At 55.8% G+C, this 17,607-nt stretch overlaps 1 protein-coding gene across 1 annotated transcript in view; it reads right to left on the bottom strand.

Moving 5' to 3' along the window:
• Window positions 1–17,607, bottom strand: part of LOC122369753 (protein tiptop-like) — a 103,288-nt gene that overhangs the window by 6,154 nt on the left and 79,527 nt on the right. The window lies entirely within an intron of this gene.

Raw genomic sequence — 17,607 nt, 5'->3', positions numbered from 1 at the left:
CCGGCGCACATATCTGTCGTAATATCTGCTTTCAGGTGTGTCAGGTCGACTAGCGACGGACAACCAACGGACATATCTGATAGTATACGTCCGTCCGGCCGGGGAGGCTAATCAAACTCGACTGGTGCTGCGCGTTAACTGAGCGAATCGGCGGTGATCCGACAGATCTTCTCAGATGTCTGGGGTCGATCAACCCCCTCCCACACACACACACCGTTTCGAGCGGACACTGGCGCTCGATGTTTCAATGGAAGAAATTGGTGACATTCGTCAAACGAAGGAAGGTCACTCACAAATGTGTACAGCCCCCGACGCCCGAGCGAACGCGCTAATAGGGCCTCACCAATTGTCGATCATTATTTATGTGGGCGTGTCGACAACTCATTAGCGCTCATATAGCTGGTACTTCAGTTTCGTCGCAACCGTGGCTAGAGTGGACGGGTACCTACAGGGTTTTCATAGAACTTTTCTTAAAATACTTGCTGTTGCAGGGTAGTTTCAAATACAATACATTGAGTTCCTTAGCAAATGCTCTATAACATCCCTAAAGAAAGGCAAAGGCAATAGACGTTACCATTTGCGTGATCTCGAATAAAACGATGAAGGTCGGAGCATGGGATTGCGCATTACCATTTGCCCCGCAACCTCCACTCCTCCCCTTGTACCTAACTTAGCTCGTTGAGGCATCCTCTACCTACCTCGTCATGGAGATGAAAGTTGACGCGCCTGGTTATCCCGGGGTCATAGTCCCGCCCCGCCCCGCCCGGAATCCGTCGCGCCGCCCTCGCCGCATCCGCGTCATCGAACGGCGCGCAGACAAAGCGCCACAAATCAGCGTGATTAGTCACGTTTAGCGGCGTGATTTACTGCGGCGAGGTGTGATTACCGCACGCCGGCATTGTCTGCAGTGCGCCGCTGGCGCCGCGCGCCGCGGTCGTGCCCGCCGCGCCGCGTTCGCAATTATTTATGGTGGCGCGCGCCAGTGGCGGTGGCAGTGGCGGCGGGGGCGGCGGCGGCTCAGCGCCAACTTCATCTCACCGCCTGTCCAGTCAGTCAGGTCACATCCGAGCCGCCAAACAACGTCCCATCACCTCTGACGACCCAGCAGCGCACCCGATTCGCCGCCAAAACAACGCCATCGCGTCGAAATCGCCGCCGCGCCGAAAAACGCCGCACCATTACCACACGGCGGTTATTTACTTTTTCGTCGGCAATTTGGCGCGGCGGCGCGCTGGCCGCGTTTCAATTTGTCGTTGGACGTTTAGTAGAAGTAAAGAGCTGGAGAGGGGACATCGAACGAGACAGCGCTAGTCCGGTCGTTCATCGCCGCCTAACGCTGCCGGACAGTCGGCCGGGCCGTCGGCAGCGACGGAGGAGGCTTCAATTGATCGACTGTCAGCGTCAGAGACGGCCGGACCACGGGGACGCCATCGGACCGGGCCGGACCGCATCTGGGGACAGGGGGACACGTCCGGTCCCCGCAGTAGGCGTGTCTGATCGGGGCTGAGCGAGAGCGCAACTGAAACCTTCGGAGGATAGAGCTAGAGTGTAACTGAAACAGTCTGTGAATAAAGCGTTGAGGTAGAATGCAACTGAAAACCTCAGCAGTGGCAGATATGAACACCAGTAGATAATTGCACCACACACCGGCAATCTGGTCCATTACCGCGGTCATTTCAACGTTGCACACTGCAGATATGATTCGCCAACTGCCTGCGGCAACATAAGCGGAATATCTGGCTAATTTCTCGGCACGGAGGCGTCTCCGCTGAGCCATCTCGGTGACAGCGGACGCCCACAATCCTGCGCCGGCCGCCGTCGGCACCTCCTAATTCCATTAGACACATTATGAGCGGTAATGCGCGACGCCGCAGCCGTCGGCAGCGACGCGGCACGGAGGTATGAATATTCAGACGTGCGTCGGAGTCGACGCAGACGTGCGTCGGAGTCGACGCTGGACGGCAGCGTGTTGACGGGCGCGTCTCATAGCGGCCGGATAATCTCATTAGACGCCGCCCGCCCGCGCGCCGAACCCATGAAGGGTGAAATACGGCCGAAGGGACGGGCCAGACCCCGCTCCGGCCGACAGCGCGCTACGAGAGCTCCAGAGGCGACGCGTTTGAATATGCAGAGGCGCTAATTTTTTAGCGGTGATATGTGTAGGGGGAGCCTGGAGACGCGAGTCTTTGTGATACGAGCCACAGCTCAGCGCGCCACTCTCCCGTGGGTGTCAAAACAGCCGGATTTGAATTGTCTCCCGGTCGGTGTCTGGATCTGGTGCGCCATTACTCTCCCTCCCCTCATCCCGAGCGATACTTACGATGGCAGCAGCGCGGACAAAAAGACGCCGGCTACGCGAGACGCAAAAGATTCCACTCGCTTCATCGTCGCAGTCATTCTCGCAATCATTTACAGACAGCGGAGACCAGAGGTGGTAGTGGTTACCTTCAGTCATTGTAAAAGACTGCAGCCACCACACCAGACCTCTTGGAGACAACAACTCTCCCGTCCAGCCTGCAGCCCCGCCCCGCCTCTGGTCAGCACGACGGTCTCCGCGGGGGAGCGATGAGGGAGGGCCGGGGCGCCGATCAGTTCTTTGTCTGTCGGTGTCGTGCGCGGTGGTGATAGCGACAGCGGTGCGACAGAGCACACCAGTCGGGAGCGGCGGCAGCGAGCGCACGAATCAGCTCCGTCCGTCCCCGCTCCGCTAATCATCAGCGCCGCACTCCTCTCGGCCATAAATCCAGCCGGCCGACCATGCGCGGCCGACGCGCAATACAAAAATATCCAATAAATTAACTAAGGAGGGCGGTAAATAAAAGAAATAATATGCGATAAATCTGTCAGCGTCGCGGCGGACCCCTCCCCCGGAGGCGGCACAAAAAAGGCCGGCCGCCGCCGACCGCGGGGAGACGAGCGCTTTTGTCCGCTCGACCCGACCCGCCCGCTCCAGTAACGCATGCTAACAAGTCCAGCGCAGTTCTAATTGTGTGACCGGCTGTGCGTGGTGTGGAGGGGGAAGGGGAGGGGGTCTCGTCGGCCGGAAGCTGTCGCCGTCGTTGTGGATGGCCACTAGAGAGAGATGAGCAGTCAGCACCAGACCCGCTCTGATGTGATTGACGATGGCGTGACACGGCCAGACGCGACGATGGCGACACCGCCGCAGAGGGGACGGAGGACGAGACAGGCCGCAGAGCTACGGGGCAGAGGTGGGCCAATGGAGGGGACACTGCAAACGGGTAGAGCTGGGACGGTGGACAGGGACACCGCATGGATGGACTGCTGACTAGCGGTCAGATACGACATATTAAATACTCGTATCAATCGTATCTTAAAACCGTCTTAATTGTGCCGCCAAAGTCTTTTTTTTTTGCGCTGAAATCAATCGTGGCTCAGTATGCCATTAAAGGGACCCTCCCACCTTCAAAAAAGTTTATGAATTGGCATGAAAGTGATGTCGCTCGGTTCAGAAAGAGCGAAAACGAATATCTACCACATTTCACCGAAAAATATTCACCGGTTTTCAAGATATTAGACTTTTACTTTTGTTTACTTTTTTGGATCTCCGCTGTTCCTAGCGACTTCATTTTGGAAGTGCGGCGTTTGCGGCAGATGTTGCGCGCAAATAGCATATACCACCGCGTGCTACAAAACGTTTTAGTCAAACATTTAAAAATCGTTAGATATCTGCGCTGACGTCACACATTCAGAGGGGTAGGGGAAGGTGGGGTAAGACGGACCAGCTAAGGTTTGAGGCCGCATATCTTGCTACACTGCTCTCGTAATTCATATTATTTATAGTCTTCGGAATGCTCAATCCTTCCTCTGTTGATATGTGTAGGGGAAAGTGGGTGTATTGCGCCCTCCTAACCAATTGCGCCCACCAACATTCCCACGGTTTCAATGGCATGTTTTGAATTTTGTGTTCGAAAACATTATTTTCCCCACTGGATAGTTCCTTTTATGGCCCAAGCCCTCCGATGAAGCCAATCAGCAAGGCTCATTACGCCATCAAAGATGTTACGGCGTTTCCTTAGCTTTTTTGCAGTCGTTTGAACCGTTGGCTATAAAAATTTGTGATATTTGTGTGATTTTCAGAGTGACATTTAGAAAGAAAAACCCTTTTTTCATTATATTTCACTGAAACAGTAAACTTCCTTCAACATCTTTATGATAACTTCTTCGCTTTTATTAAAAAGTACCTCAATTTTAATTGCGCCCATGGCAATTGCGCCAGGGGGGCGCAAATAGAATAATGGTGTAGCTATTGTATCACGACAGTATGAATGCATCATTAACTGATTGCAATAAAGAAGGAGTTTAATGTCAGGCAGGGGAGCAACCCGCTGTCGTCAGTCCGCAAATTATTTCTTTCGTCAAACTTTTAATGCAGCTGCCATTTAGGCTACGAACTTGTGGTGTAATTGACAAAATACGACATTTTCAACATGGACTCAGGCGTGAGAGGTGACAGCTATGACAAAAAGCAAAAACTTATGTCATAAAGCTATCGAAACGATGAAAATTATTAATTTTGAGAGAAGCGATTGAAAATGTAACCGTATAGGCGCATACGTTCACATATATCTAACTAGTCGGTTACAGTAAACGTTTTCGTTGCACTTTTACAAGCGTACGGACACATGTAAAGTTATCTACCTGGGCAAAAATACATCGCGATTTACACCTACATTTATTATTTAACCAGCGTGAATAACATCATGAATGTTAAAGTAAGCCGCAATGACATTGCACTGCCGGAGTGTATGCATTCTGTCTCATTTGCTTAGCCATGTTAAAGTATAGGGCGCAATTGGGTTCTAATTGCGCCATCCCCATGGCGCAATTTACAGCAGTTGTTGGCAAATGCGCCCTTTTACATGTTTCTGAAAAAGCAGCTGTCAGAAGCAAACGAAACATTCTTAATTGATCGGGAGGCTCTTAAATCGTAGCCAATGAGTTCCTCTTCGAAATGGTTACCAGTGCATGCTTATATCTCCAGCAGTTTTCTTACAATTAGCGTTTTTCCTAAAGGTGGCGCAATTCACCCTCCTTCCCCTAAAGACCAAATTTCAAATTAAAGACATCTAGGTGGTGGATGCTCTTAAAGAGGGACATGTCAAAAACTCAGACAAGAAAAAACGTGGGGTAAGACGGACCACCCAGCAGTGCCTGCTATCCGTTCATGTGTGTTAAGGCTGAAACAGACTCTTTCCGCGTTCAGGAAATCGCATGCGAGAGCCTATTCAAATACATTATATTTCTTCCCGCTTCAATCGCATCCGGGAGGTGCGTGCGATTGATGCGAGCGTGCTTCCATGTATTTGAATAGGCTCTCGCATCCGATTTCCTGACTGCGGAAAGAGTCTGTTTCAGGCATTACACTTCTGCTCTGTACTCTTGTAAAAAAAAAAGTAACTAGAATGGTAAAATAACAAAATGAGCCTTTATTCTTTACTCATGTGTGATGGAAGTGCAGCTAAAAGCTGGGAACATGTGTGTTGATTGTCGTTTGGCATGAATGCATGCTAACTGAGCACTTGCATGCATGGCTCACATGCAACAAAGACTCCTTCCTGAAAAATTAGCTTACTTAAACTTGTGTCAATGTTTTGGAAAAGAACTTTCCATATGCAGGGTACAATGGACCACCACAGGGTAAGATGGACCGCAGTGGTCCGTCTTGCCCCAAATCTAAATTCTGTCATTATCATGACGCATATCATATGTCAAATAGCCCAACATTGCAAAACCTTGCCTTTCCTAAAGTGTGACTATAACTAGTTTATAACTTTGTTCTTCACAGTTAAGTGCAAAATAGAAACTAATCATGCAAGAAAGGCGCCGTAATTGAAACACCCGTAGACCTCTAATATTAGATCGGTTTGACGAAAAACAACATTTTTCTCAATAACTCAAAAGCAGGGATGCGGAGCCGTGGAAATTTCAGACGGCTCCGGCTCCGGCTCCGGCTCCGGAGAAAAAAATCGGCTCCGGCTCCGGCTCCGGCTCCGGGAGAAATGTTATGGCGGCTCCGGCTCCGGCTCCGGCTCCGAGTAAAATGGTCCGGCTCCGGCGGCTCCGGCTCCGGCGGCTCCGGCTCCGACTCAGTACATCCCCTATGCAATCAAACGGGTGGAAGAAAAATTGGATTGGTTATACGCGTTACTCTTTGCCATAACCGGCTCACCGCGTCCCCGCGCGAACGCACCTCGGAGACTGGAGAGAACTGGCAGAACAAAGGACTAGGAAGCGATGGCATTGGAAAAGCAGTCGCCGCGAATCGGAGTTCACTGAGCCATCGTAAGCTGACACCCGTCTCGGCTGCATTGGGGTGGGGGTGGGGGTGGGGGGTGGGGGGGGGAAGAGACGGTGCTGGGAGTCTCAGTCCACTGCACTGGCTTGAAAACAATGGCCGTCACCTGATGACCGGTCCTCATGTTCTGGGGATGCAGTAGACGTGTGGGGGGGGGGGGGGAGGGGGAAGCAGACAGGAAGTTGATTGCATACTGGGGATATTCGGCTTTTTTCATTCACTTGATGGCCCATGACGTAAGTTAAGTACCATATGTTTTACTGCCTTGTACTGTCAAACCGAACTAGGTCAATTATTTTGTTCCTCTTTAAAAAATAAAAAGGAGCCGGAGTCGCCCCCTTTTTTGGCGGCTCCGGCTCCGGCTCCGGCTCCGGGCTATATTGTTTCACGGCTCCGGCTCCGGCTCCGGCTCCGGGCAAAATATGCCGGCTCCGGCGGCTCCGGCTCCGACTCCGGCTCCGGCTCCGCATCCCTGCTCAAAAGCTATGCATCCTAGCAGCATGAGCTCAAGGTGGCCATTGTTACGAAGGAAAACAAACATAGTGAGTGCATAAAGCAGTAGATACCAGCAGCGATTCAGCCGGGAGGGCTGGTGGTCCGCCTTTCCCCGCTGGGCCGTCTTACCCCACCTTCCCCTATTCCTATGCATTAGCCCCTCTGAATCAAAATGCTGCAATTTTGAAATTCAATATTTCCGATTTAAGGCATTTCTTGATGTTGTGAGTGCCGAAACCGGTAATTGTGAGTCAGGGACCCCATTTTGGCTATCTCAACTCAAATCTAATGTTAAGGTGGGAGGGTCCCTTTAACATCGCTTGAAATAACGTTTTATGAGAAAATGAAAAAGGTAGGGATTTGTTGCAGCTTTGAACAGGGAAGAAGAAACGCACGCCTGACTACTGACTAACCCCAGTACCCATTTCATGGTAAAAGAAATAAACCAAAGTATACGGTTGGTTTGGCCAGCAACAGCCTGCAGAGCTAGGTGGGGGCGGGGGGGGGGGCTGCGAGAGTGGGGCGGGGGAGGTGGGAGAAGGGCGGGGCGGCCCCGTACGATGGACACGTCTCTCTGCGCCGTCCGCACGTGCGCCGCGAACGTGACTGCCGCGCCACTAATGGACACGGCGTATCGCGCCGCATCAGCCGCCGCGCCGCCACCGTAGCACACTCGGCGCCGTCCGTCCGTCTGTCTGCTGCAGGGTCGTCGCAGTCGGCACGACAGCCGCCAGTGCCATCGCTCAAGGCGTCACTCTAGATTCTGGCGATAACGTCAGCGGCATCACTACCACTACCAGCACCAGAGCAGCGGCAGCGGTGGCTGACTGTCAGCTGGCGGTCCCCCGTGGATGACGGTCCATCCGTCCGCCCGCCGCGCCCGTCCGTCCGTCCGTCACCGACGTAATGGCATCCCCACATGGGGAGGGGCAGTAACGACCTCTGACCGGGCGGAGCGCCGCCGGGCGGCCCTGATGACCCGTCACCAGCCGCCCATCCATCCCCATCTATTGGAGACGCGCCCGTGATGGACGGTAATACCTCCGTTGTCTTTCAAGTGACCTCTGGTGTCCCCCCGGGCGGCGGCCGGCGCAGCGGCAGGGGCGCGCCCAGGAACGTGATTTGGGAGACTCGTGAGACCTCAATTAGACATTTCAAATCGACTGCAGCGACCGTCTTTCACTGAGCTCCACTCGACCACATCGTCACCCCTCCCCCGCCCCACCCTCCAATGCCTTGGAGCGCTTCTGCTCGTGTGGGCATTCAGCGCAGCGCTAGATCGGACTACCTCAACGGCGCGGCTGCACTGAGCGCCAGCGGCAATAAGCGTGCGTCCGTGTGATTGATGCTTGACGGATGTGCCTCTATCGACCCGCCGGGCGGGCGGCCGGGGGCCGTCGACGCTCGTCGGCGCGGCGCTCGCGCGGCGGCAACGGCGACGACGGCAGGTGGCGGCGAGGGCTTGAGGAGGCGCTGTGTACGCGCCTCACGGCCGATGTCACGAACAACGACACGTGAGAACTGCAACACGATGATGATGATTTAGAGACGAGCAACTGACCGCGGGGCATGAGTCAGCGCGCAGTAACGCCGATAAATTGCCAGGCCAGATCGTCTGGCAAAGGCGAGAACCCCGCAGGCGATAAGGCACGACCCACTCGCCGTCGCCCGCTGGGATAACCCGACAGGTCACAGTGAGGTCACGGCGACAACAGCGCCATCTATGTAACTACCCTCCCTGTCACTTCACCAGGCTCCTCCTTGTCAGTCCACTGAGGCCCTGACCGGGTGCAGCCACCAGAAATGGTCATCATAAACAAGGTGCCGGCGCCTGTTTGGGGCGGAAACCAGGTGATATGTTTATGGGAGTTCATTATTTGAGCGAACGAAGGTAATCACGGCCGGTCGGCCGGCCGTTCGGGGGCGTGGCGCACAAATCACCACTAACTCCGGCGGCCGTCACTGGGTGGCAGCACCGTCACAGCCCCGCCGCCGGCATGACGTATGGCTCCATTTTTAATCTGGTCCATCTACGAAGGGGAGGAGATATTGCAATTAACAAAGCCAGCGACGGTTAATCACTTTTAATGTAAAATTTCGAAATAAATCAGCCGTAATAGCGCCCATAAGTTGCGGCTATAATGGCAGGGGGATCAGTCAGGAACGACGTTTTAATGCCACTGCCAAGGCCAGAAAGGGCACCATGCGGCAATTTATCGATTATATCAATCTGTCTATCACCTGAATCGAGCCATGCATGTAAATACGGCCGCGGCGGGCCGATCGTAAAGCACAACTGCCCACCGGGCGGATTTCACGAGCTGGCTGGCCGGTGGGCGGTGGGCGGGGGTAACTGGTGCAGGGGACCTGACTGGGGCGGCGGTCGGCCGGCCGGTGGGCTAGGCGGGTCACCAAAACGGGCGCCACCTCCCCTCCCCACGCCCTGCCGGTAACGGTGCAACTGAAAAGGCGAAGACAGCCAGGGAGCGGCCGGGCCGGCGGGGGCGGGAGCGGGGACCGGAGCGGGAGCGGGGGCGGGAGGTGCGTGAATGATTGCCCGATTTCCGATCGGCGATCGCCTCCGTTGATGCATGTCCAACACCCATCACGATCCGAAGCGGCTCTGCCGGCTCGTCTGAGCTGCTCCATCTCGGATCAACGGGGCTCGAAAACAGCGTCCGTCCCCAGCCAGACCCGGAACCGTCCCCAGCTCCGTGCTCGCCGCCTCATCGGCCCCCATATCAGCAGACAATGGCGACCGGTCAGCCAGGTTGTCATAGCAACCGGAGGTGACGGCCGGCCGGAGGGCGACATTTGCGGCGCCCCGGGCCGGTTAATCGGCCCAGAGGTGGCCGTCAGGGCCCGTCGCTCAGTGGAGATGGTGTCAGCGTCGGCGTACCTTCCGACCGAGGTCGGTGACGCCTCCAGGGCACGGGCTACGGGTCACCGCGTTAGGTCAGAGGTCACAGCAGGAAAAGGTGCGATGTGATCCCCACTTGCTAACATGTCCGTTTATTTTCCACTCATACTCCTCGTTCAATGGTTTCGCCAACAATTTCGCAAGACGATCATGAATGACAGAATCAAGAGATGATCTGACTTTAACGATACAGAGAAAACGTTTTCATGAGCGCCTTTACGGCGTGTCTGGTGCTGCGACTCGTGACTGATGCTAGTCGATACGGTCGCCGCCGCCGTCATCAACAGTCACCAGCCGTCATCAGCCGTCCGTCATCGTCGTGACGTCTCGGCGTCATCCGTCCGCGGCGCCCCGCTTCAGCGACGCTGACTCATTCGAGGCACCGCAATAAAAGACGAATTATGGATATATTCGTCGATGTTAACGTCTCCGGCGCTGATCCGTTTACCCGTAAATCAAAAGATCAGTGCACTCGGAGCGTTTTACGTGCGCGCCGCCGACGCCTTCTGACGTTGGGGTTGGGACCCCAACATGACGGGACAGGACGGACTGATGGGACGGGACTGGGAGGGAAAGGACTGATGAGATGGTAAGGGACGGGACAGGACAGACTGGAACGGAATCCGACTGGACGGGCACACGAGATAGGGTAGGTAACAGTAGGTAAACGCCGGAATTGAATCGTCCGTTCTTCGATTTTGACATTAGGTTTTCAACCGTGAGATCGGCGTGCTTGTCCGTGAACGATAATCATTTTGGTGGGTGTATGGTACCTGGCAAGCAGTTGATATAAAAGTTAATAAAGACTAGAAAATAGGCATCAGCCAAACGGCTTTCACCACAAATCGCGAAACAAAGGCTTCACCGTACCCTAATTAACACGTAGCAGAGTCGCGCTGCAACTCACGGCCAGGCGCGAGCACCGCGCCTGTGTAAACTATGTCAGTTGGTCGGATAAAAGAGCCATCAGCTGCTCCATTACCGCTGTGTCTGCCGGTTGGCACGCGGCGCACCCGGCCTGTCGGTGGGCCGTCAGAGGCCAGCGCGGCCTCACAGCGGCGTGCAACCGGGCCGGGCGCGCGAGGCGGCCGCCGCGCCGCCGAGGGCCGGACCACCCCGAAACGACACGGGCCGGGCAGCACCGGGCGGCACCGGGCGCCCCGCTCAGGTGGGAGGGCGCACAGTGTCCGCGCGGCGCCCACAGCAGCCCTAGTTCACCCGGCGGCCGCCAGGCGGCGCGCCGAGCGCCCGTCTTCGCTGGTGGCGGACGGAGGTGACGGGCACTCGCCCCCACCTCGAACACGACACACGGATGGCCGAGACGATTCCATCGCAGGTCGCCCGCAGGGTGTTATTAATTACGCGTCACAATGACACAAGAAGTCCCAGAAACGGCTTCCACCACGGATAATTATTCATATAAATCGGTCAATTATTTTCCGGCTGCCCTGTGTATCAGATTATCCATCATCGGGGAAGTCATGTTCATCACGGAACCCATTAATATGTTTAGCCGGTGATTGATTGAGAGACATTAAGCCGGCGGGTCGGCGCCGCCGGACGCTCCTGCTACATTCGTAGGACTCGGCATCAGACCGCCTATCACACTTCCAGTCGCTAATTACTGGCCCGGAGGCGGCGGCGGAGGCGCCGCACAAGCCAGAGCGTGGAGCAAAAACGGCGACCTCGGCCCCCGGCGGCGCATCTTAATCGCTGGGTGACACGTCAGCACCGCATCGTGTCAGCCGTCATCAGCGCACGTCATCGGTGGGCACGTCATCAGCTCGTCAGCGACGCACGCGCACGGGATGGCCTCGGCGGGCGACGGAGGTCTCATAGAGAGCTGCTGAGCTGTCACCTTCGGTAGGGGCGAGCTCAGGGATCAACAGCAGCTGGTGCCATGCATGACGGGCTCTCCACTGAAGAGTGATGATCGAACATTAGCCGCAACTCCGCTCGGACAGATATCTACATCACAAAGACGTTCAATTCGACTGGGAATTCCCTCTCTGGCAGAACATTCTCGCAACCGTCGTGATGACAGATCATCCATCCCCGTTCATCTATTGCACTTTCTTGACCCGTGCCGTCACCCTCTGCGCTCCACCCGGTGACCTCGGTCACTGCGTCACCTCCAGTGACCCCCAGCTGACCTCTGACCCCGCCGGCTCTCTCGGGAGCACATCTGTGGAAGCCGCCGCGCGCGGCCGGTCACGCAGTCGCCGTCCATCGCGTCCAACTGCTGTCCACTCCGGCGGGCGACCGCTTCAATCAGCATTAGCCGCGATGCGGCCGCTTCGTCGGCCAGTCTCGTCGCCAACGACGAGGATAGCGCCGCTAACGACGGGGATAGCGCCGCTAACGCCGGTGCCGACGGCGCAAACGGCCGACGCGACCGGCTAACGGCACGATACGGCCGGCGGTCGTGTCCCCCGGGCGGCGGCGGCCAGACGAGGTGCCCGCGCTGACCTCTTAGCAGCCACCAGTGCAGCGGTGACCAGGTCTGTCCCAGACGTCACCAGGGTATAACGATGGATACAGTGGGGACAACAGCTGGCGGCCAAAGACTGGAAACATCAGCGGATGTATCGTACAGACGTACAGTGAGTCAATTGATGTCCAACAAAATGTCACACCGATCGAAGGGTTAAAACGTCGTTACTCTGATACCGAGTTTCCAGTCAAATCTCAATGCTCCAACATCGAATCTCCTCTCTTCATTCACCCCAGCCAACCGTCAAGTATCCAACGACATGCCTCCCCGGCGGTTGAGGCACTGAGGGAGCAGCCTACCGCCGCCGGATCGCCAGGTAAATAATTACCGTCCGGCTCATCCATCGTTGGGCGGCAATCGGCCGGGGCGCCGCCATGAATATGAGATCGGTGTGCGTCGACAAGACCAACTTCTGTAATGAGGAATGTCGCCGACCGCAGCGGCCGCCGCCGGCGTCAGCGTCGGCGCATTAGAGGATATTCGTCATCGGGGGGGGGGAGTGGGGGGGGGGCGATCTGTCTCCAGTGGATACAAACAGCCGTGCGGTGGCAGTTGGCGGATGAACTCGTCGTTTGAATGTCAACGCAAACATGAACCAGCGGCGTAGAAGAATGGGATGGAGAAATACCGCACTAGCACGGAGCACTACTGGATGCATGACATGGTTATGGTTAAAGGACTGATGATACAGTGAGCTGAGAGGTCGGCAGAAGAATGTTGGTAGACCGACAGGTAAGATATTCCACCGCTACAGTCATCAGTCATCCCCATTTTGAAATGTGAACACCATCCAACATCCAAAAAGCCCGCGTCATTCATAACCCGGAACTGTTGCACGGCTCTAAAAGAGAAGTGGACACTGATTGCTCGATGGTCATGAGCAAGTGTCAGGGTCAGACAACAGACTCTCCAGGGTCGTCCAAGACCATGGCATTCAGTACCGTCAGTCAGCACTATGATTGATTCAGCGGCGGTCAGAGGTGCGACCAAGACATACTGCGGGTCAGCTGTGCCAAAGGCTCCTCTTCAGAGCAGCACTGATGATCGAGTGAGGCCACACAAAGGTGGTGAATGCACCGTGTCCGGTGCAGAGCAACGGAGAGAGAGAGAGAGAGAGAGAGAGAGAGAGAGAGAGAGAGAGAGAGAGAGAGAGAGAGAGAGAGAGAGAGAGAGAGAGAGAGAGAGAGAGAGAGTTAAGAGGCAACTAGACCACCAGGAGACAGGAGACGACTGATAAACTATCGAGAGACAAACGAAATACAAGATGAGGATGACCAGGGAACAGCCATGAGCCAGGAGACACTCAAGATTTCGGAGGAAAATGGGTGAACGTAACATCTTAGCCATTCTTGGAGGGAGACGTCTCCAGACGGACGACACGATACAAGACTGAGTGATCTCCGGAGTCGCTCGCTCCGTACACCATCTCTGCGAACGAGGGCTCGCGGGTGGGCGACACTCAGCTGCGGCCAATCCAACCGGCCGCGTCTATAGAAACGTCAGCCGTCGAGCGGGCCCGCCGGCCGCCCCCGCCGCCGCCCGCGCTGCCATATTGATACACGGGGCGCCGTGGCGTCGCTCCGACAGCTGATTGATGCTGGTATTGTTCCTCAGTCACACCATCCAGGTCACAGGCGGACAGACGGGCTTAGGCCGTCCGACAGACAGGACAGTCGCGCCGCCCGGCCGACGGACAGACAGACAGGCTAAGCCGGACAGCCGGACAGTCGGACAATCAGACAGGTGGACAGTCAGACAGTTGGACGGTCAGACTAGCAGTCTGGCTCAGGTAGACATGGAGAGGGACGACTGACCAGCAAGTCAATAGACGATTGCTGGTCACCACAAACATCGATCAAGCCTACAAGATGCACCTGTTAACCGACGTGTTCTTCTTCGTCTTCTCCTCTCCTTCTCCGTCGCTCCGCCCACCGGATGTGGCCAGACCTCCGGGTGGGGGTGGGGACCGACACCTCCTCACACCTGCCATGCCAGGAGCAGGAGGAGCCATGGGACGTCCCGTGAACCGGTCCCACACAGATGCCGACAAAGCGGTTATTTACACCGCGCGTCCATGTCGTGTCATTTCTCATCGGCGATCATTACAGCCAACAGGAGGCAAATAAACCACCGACTCGGCCGTCGCCAAATATTTACCGCCCCCGGGCAGGTTCGGTGGACCGGGGGCAAACGATAATTGGCAATTGGTACGGCGTATCTTCGCATCGTGCCACCCGCACGCCTGTTTACCTGTTCATGACATGTTTAGGTGTGGCCCCGCACGATGTCTTGCCACACACGGAAGTCCTCGCAAACGTAACGTGCGCCAAGCGGGGTGACAAACGAAACAGCTGCAAGAGCCAGATCATTAGGCTAGGTCCGGAATGTTTAAGCGACATCCGGCTAGATAAACCCTAGACAATGATATTTCCCGGCTGATCGGAGGCTGAGGTGTGTTCTAGGCTCTGTTCTATACCACTTGCAGACGGCGCTCGCGATGTGCGCGGCGGGCGGGCGGTGAGCGTCAGCCGGCATGTGTTGACGCCCGTCGTCTTATGTTAATTAGATGCCCGCGATAAAAAGCGGCTTGTCGCTGCCGGTGCCAAGCGGACGTGTAACACGCAGACCACTCGGCGGGCATTTATCAGAGGTGAGCCGGCACGGGCGGGCGGCTGGCCGAGAACATCCCCGAGCGACGTCCGCGCCGCCCGGCCCGTCACTCACCTCACCGTGACGCGTCACGACGCCGCAACGGAGCGTCACGGGTCACCGAGGCGTGACAGCACATCAGCGGTGTCACAAAACATCACGGCACGTCTGTCAGCGTCACGGACAGCGCAGACAATCAAAACACATCACGGGATCGTCACGAACTGTACCGAGGCCATCACGGCTCTCCACTGACCCATAGTTCGAAGTCAAAACATCGCCTACACTTCTTCCTCTGGGATCACAGGTACTTAAAACACCTGGCTGACGGTGACCCATCACGAAAACTCGTCAGCGTGAGTGACGGTTGGTCGGCAGAGCTGTTTACCCTCCTAATGGCCGCGACGGCCGCCCGAGAGACAAAGAGACGGGAGACGTGTCCTCGGCGGTCGCAGGTCGGTTCGGACAGAGAACATCGGCAGACGTCCAGACATTCAGGTCACAAACGTGAGTGGACCGGAAAGAACACAAAAATAAAAAGGAGTAGAACAGATAATACGAGCAACATATGTGCAGAAGGGAACATAAATGACACACATCCGGAGAAATGGACAGTCAAGCCACCAAAGCCTTTTTAGTGCATATCGGATATAAGCGGATGAACCTCTCGTGGCCATCAACATTTTTTCTCAATTCCATCATTTTCGCCTTTGAGAAGGACCAAACTGTTTGCTAGATGATCATCTCAAAATGGAGAACCAAACATATCAAAGCACCAGAGGTCGGGTAATATCAGTGACAAATGCATCGGCTCTGAGCTGCCCTGTTGACGATCCGTCCGTCCTCATCCCCCGTCTCTCGTCTCTCGTCTGGCAGCCGCTCGGCGCACCGTCAGCGTCGTGATGTGCTCTCAGATAAGGCCGCATCAATCAGGCCGGCTCGCTTCAACTCATTTCCTCGATTGGCTTATCGCGCCTCCCGCGCCGGCAAAACAGCCGCTCCGAGCCGTAGGCGGCCGTAGCCGGGCGTGCTCGGTGGTAGAGGAGAGCCGTTCAGTAGTTGGGCGCAATCGTCGGTGCTCAGCAAACGTACTCAGCACTTACTCGCTACTCATGGCTTCTTAACTATCTCAAATTTACCAATTGTGAGCAGGCCACTGGTCAAACGAACTTAGTATGGTAAAGGAAAAAGTAGCGGAACCCATGCTAATGATACTGTGATAAAAAGTGTTAACTGTTAGGAGCCATTCATGCACAAACGTTCTCGCTTAAAATGGATGAAATAGGCGGGAATGAAACCAATGATCCATGCGAAACGATTTTCACATGAAGAGGAAATCAACACCACATGTGATGTTTAAATTGTTCGAGCTTCCACGCAGTCATTTGTCAAAATCGACCAGCTGTTCCGACAAGAGCACATGCCTTTCATTCCTCACACGTGAAACCAATACTAGCACTACTATCAGCAAGCTGCGCAGTCAGCTACGATACGATATCATCTGTCTTCGCTTAACTTCACACACTTAAGCGCGCTTGAGCAGTGAACAACAGTAAACACATCATTGAGTAACCAGTTCCCCATCATTGCTCTAGTAGAATCTGAATGGAATCTCGGCAGCAGAGGAGGCTGATCAGCTACTCTGGGTGACCCGAACGCCTGTGACAACCACCTGGCAGAGCGCCGTGACAATAGCTCACGAGTGGGCCGTCCGTCACCGCCGGCCCTCCGTCCGTCACCCGTCCGTCACCCGTCCGTCAGCCGTCCGTCAGCCGGTGACAGAGGACAGCCCTCGGATGGACGACCGGACGACAGACACCTGGCACCGGTGCCCGCCCCGCCCGGCTGTCAAAGAGTCCTGCCCTCCTGAGAAGGGCGTGCCGCACTGGCCTCTGTTGACGTTCGAGACGAGCGAGCTCAGTCGAGTGGCGTATACCTACTCCGAGGGAGCGAGGGATGGAGAGACGGAGGGAGAGTATACCGACTCGGAGGGAGGGAGCAAACATCGCCACCTCAAACGACGGCCGTCCGTCGCGCGACCACCTGTGCTGCGATGATCAGACCGACACCTCGTCCCAGATCAGAGTAAACTCAGAACATACCAGACCAGAGCGGAGCAGATCAGACCAGAGCACAGACCAGAGCACAGATCAGATCAGACCAGACTCCACCCCTACGCTGAAAGACCACCGTGGGGGAAAGACACCTGGGTGAGAAGTGGGATACCACAGGTGTGGTAAACACCTAGGGGAGTCAAATGGGATGTCCTGCCCCACATGGACACCTTGTGTTGTCTGGTGAGGAACAGATAGATTAAGGGCGTCAAAGGCAGGCTTCTACCAGGCAGACTCTCAGGATAGTTCGATCTTCAAAGCTGTACCGGAATTCGCAATCTTGGGATAAGAGCATGGTACGAAATTCAAACCCAAATTAGTATTTTACATCGGTCAAGATCCCTATCCTCCGTTCCATGTTCGGCAGTTTTTAGCTCCAGATTCGCCGTCGCCAGCCACCGATCCAGATCCGGTTGCTGAGACCGCCCCTGCCGGCCGGGTCCGTCCCGGTGAAAGGGTCCCCTGCAGAGCAGTGACTGGACGGGGCGCAGTGGCAGCGAGAGACACTCATCAATCGCGCCACGTCATCCGTGCGCCGCGCCGGCCGACACAACAAAACTCTCGGCGTGCCGCGGCGGGCCGAGTGGCGACCACCGCCGCTGCAGGGGACGGCTCGCGG

This window comes from Amphibalanus amphitrite, unplaced genomic scaffold (genome assembly GCF_019059575.1).
Source record: "Amphibalanus amphitrite isolate SeventyFive unplaced genomic scaffold, NRLGWU_Aamphi_draft 001068F_arrow, whole genome shotgun sequence".
NCBI classification, from domain to species: Eukaryota; Metazoa; Arthropoda; class Thecostraca; order Balanomorpha; family Balanidae; genus Amphibalanus; species Amphibalanus amphitrite.
Note: the sequence above shows the minus strand (reverse complement) of the source record. Positions and strands in the feature narration are given on the sequence as shown.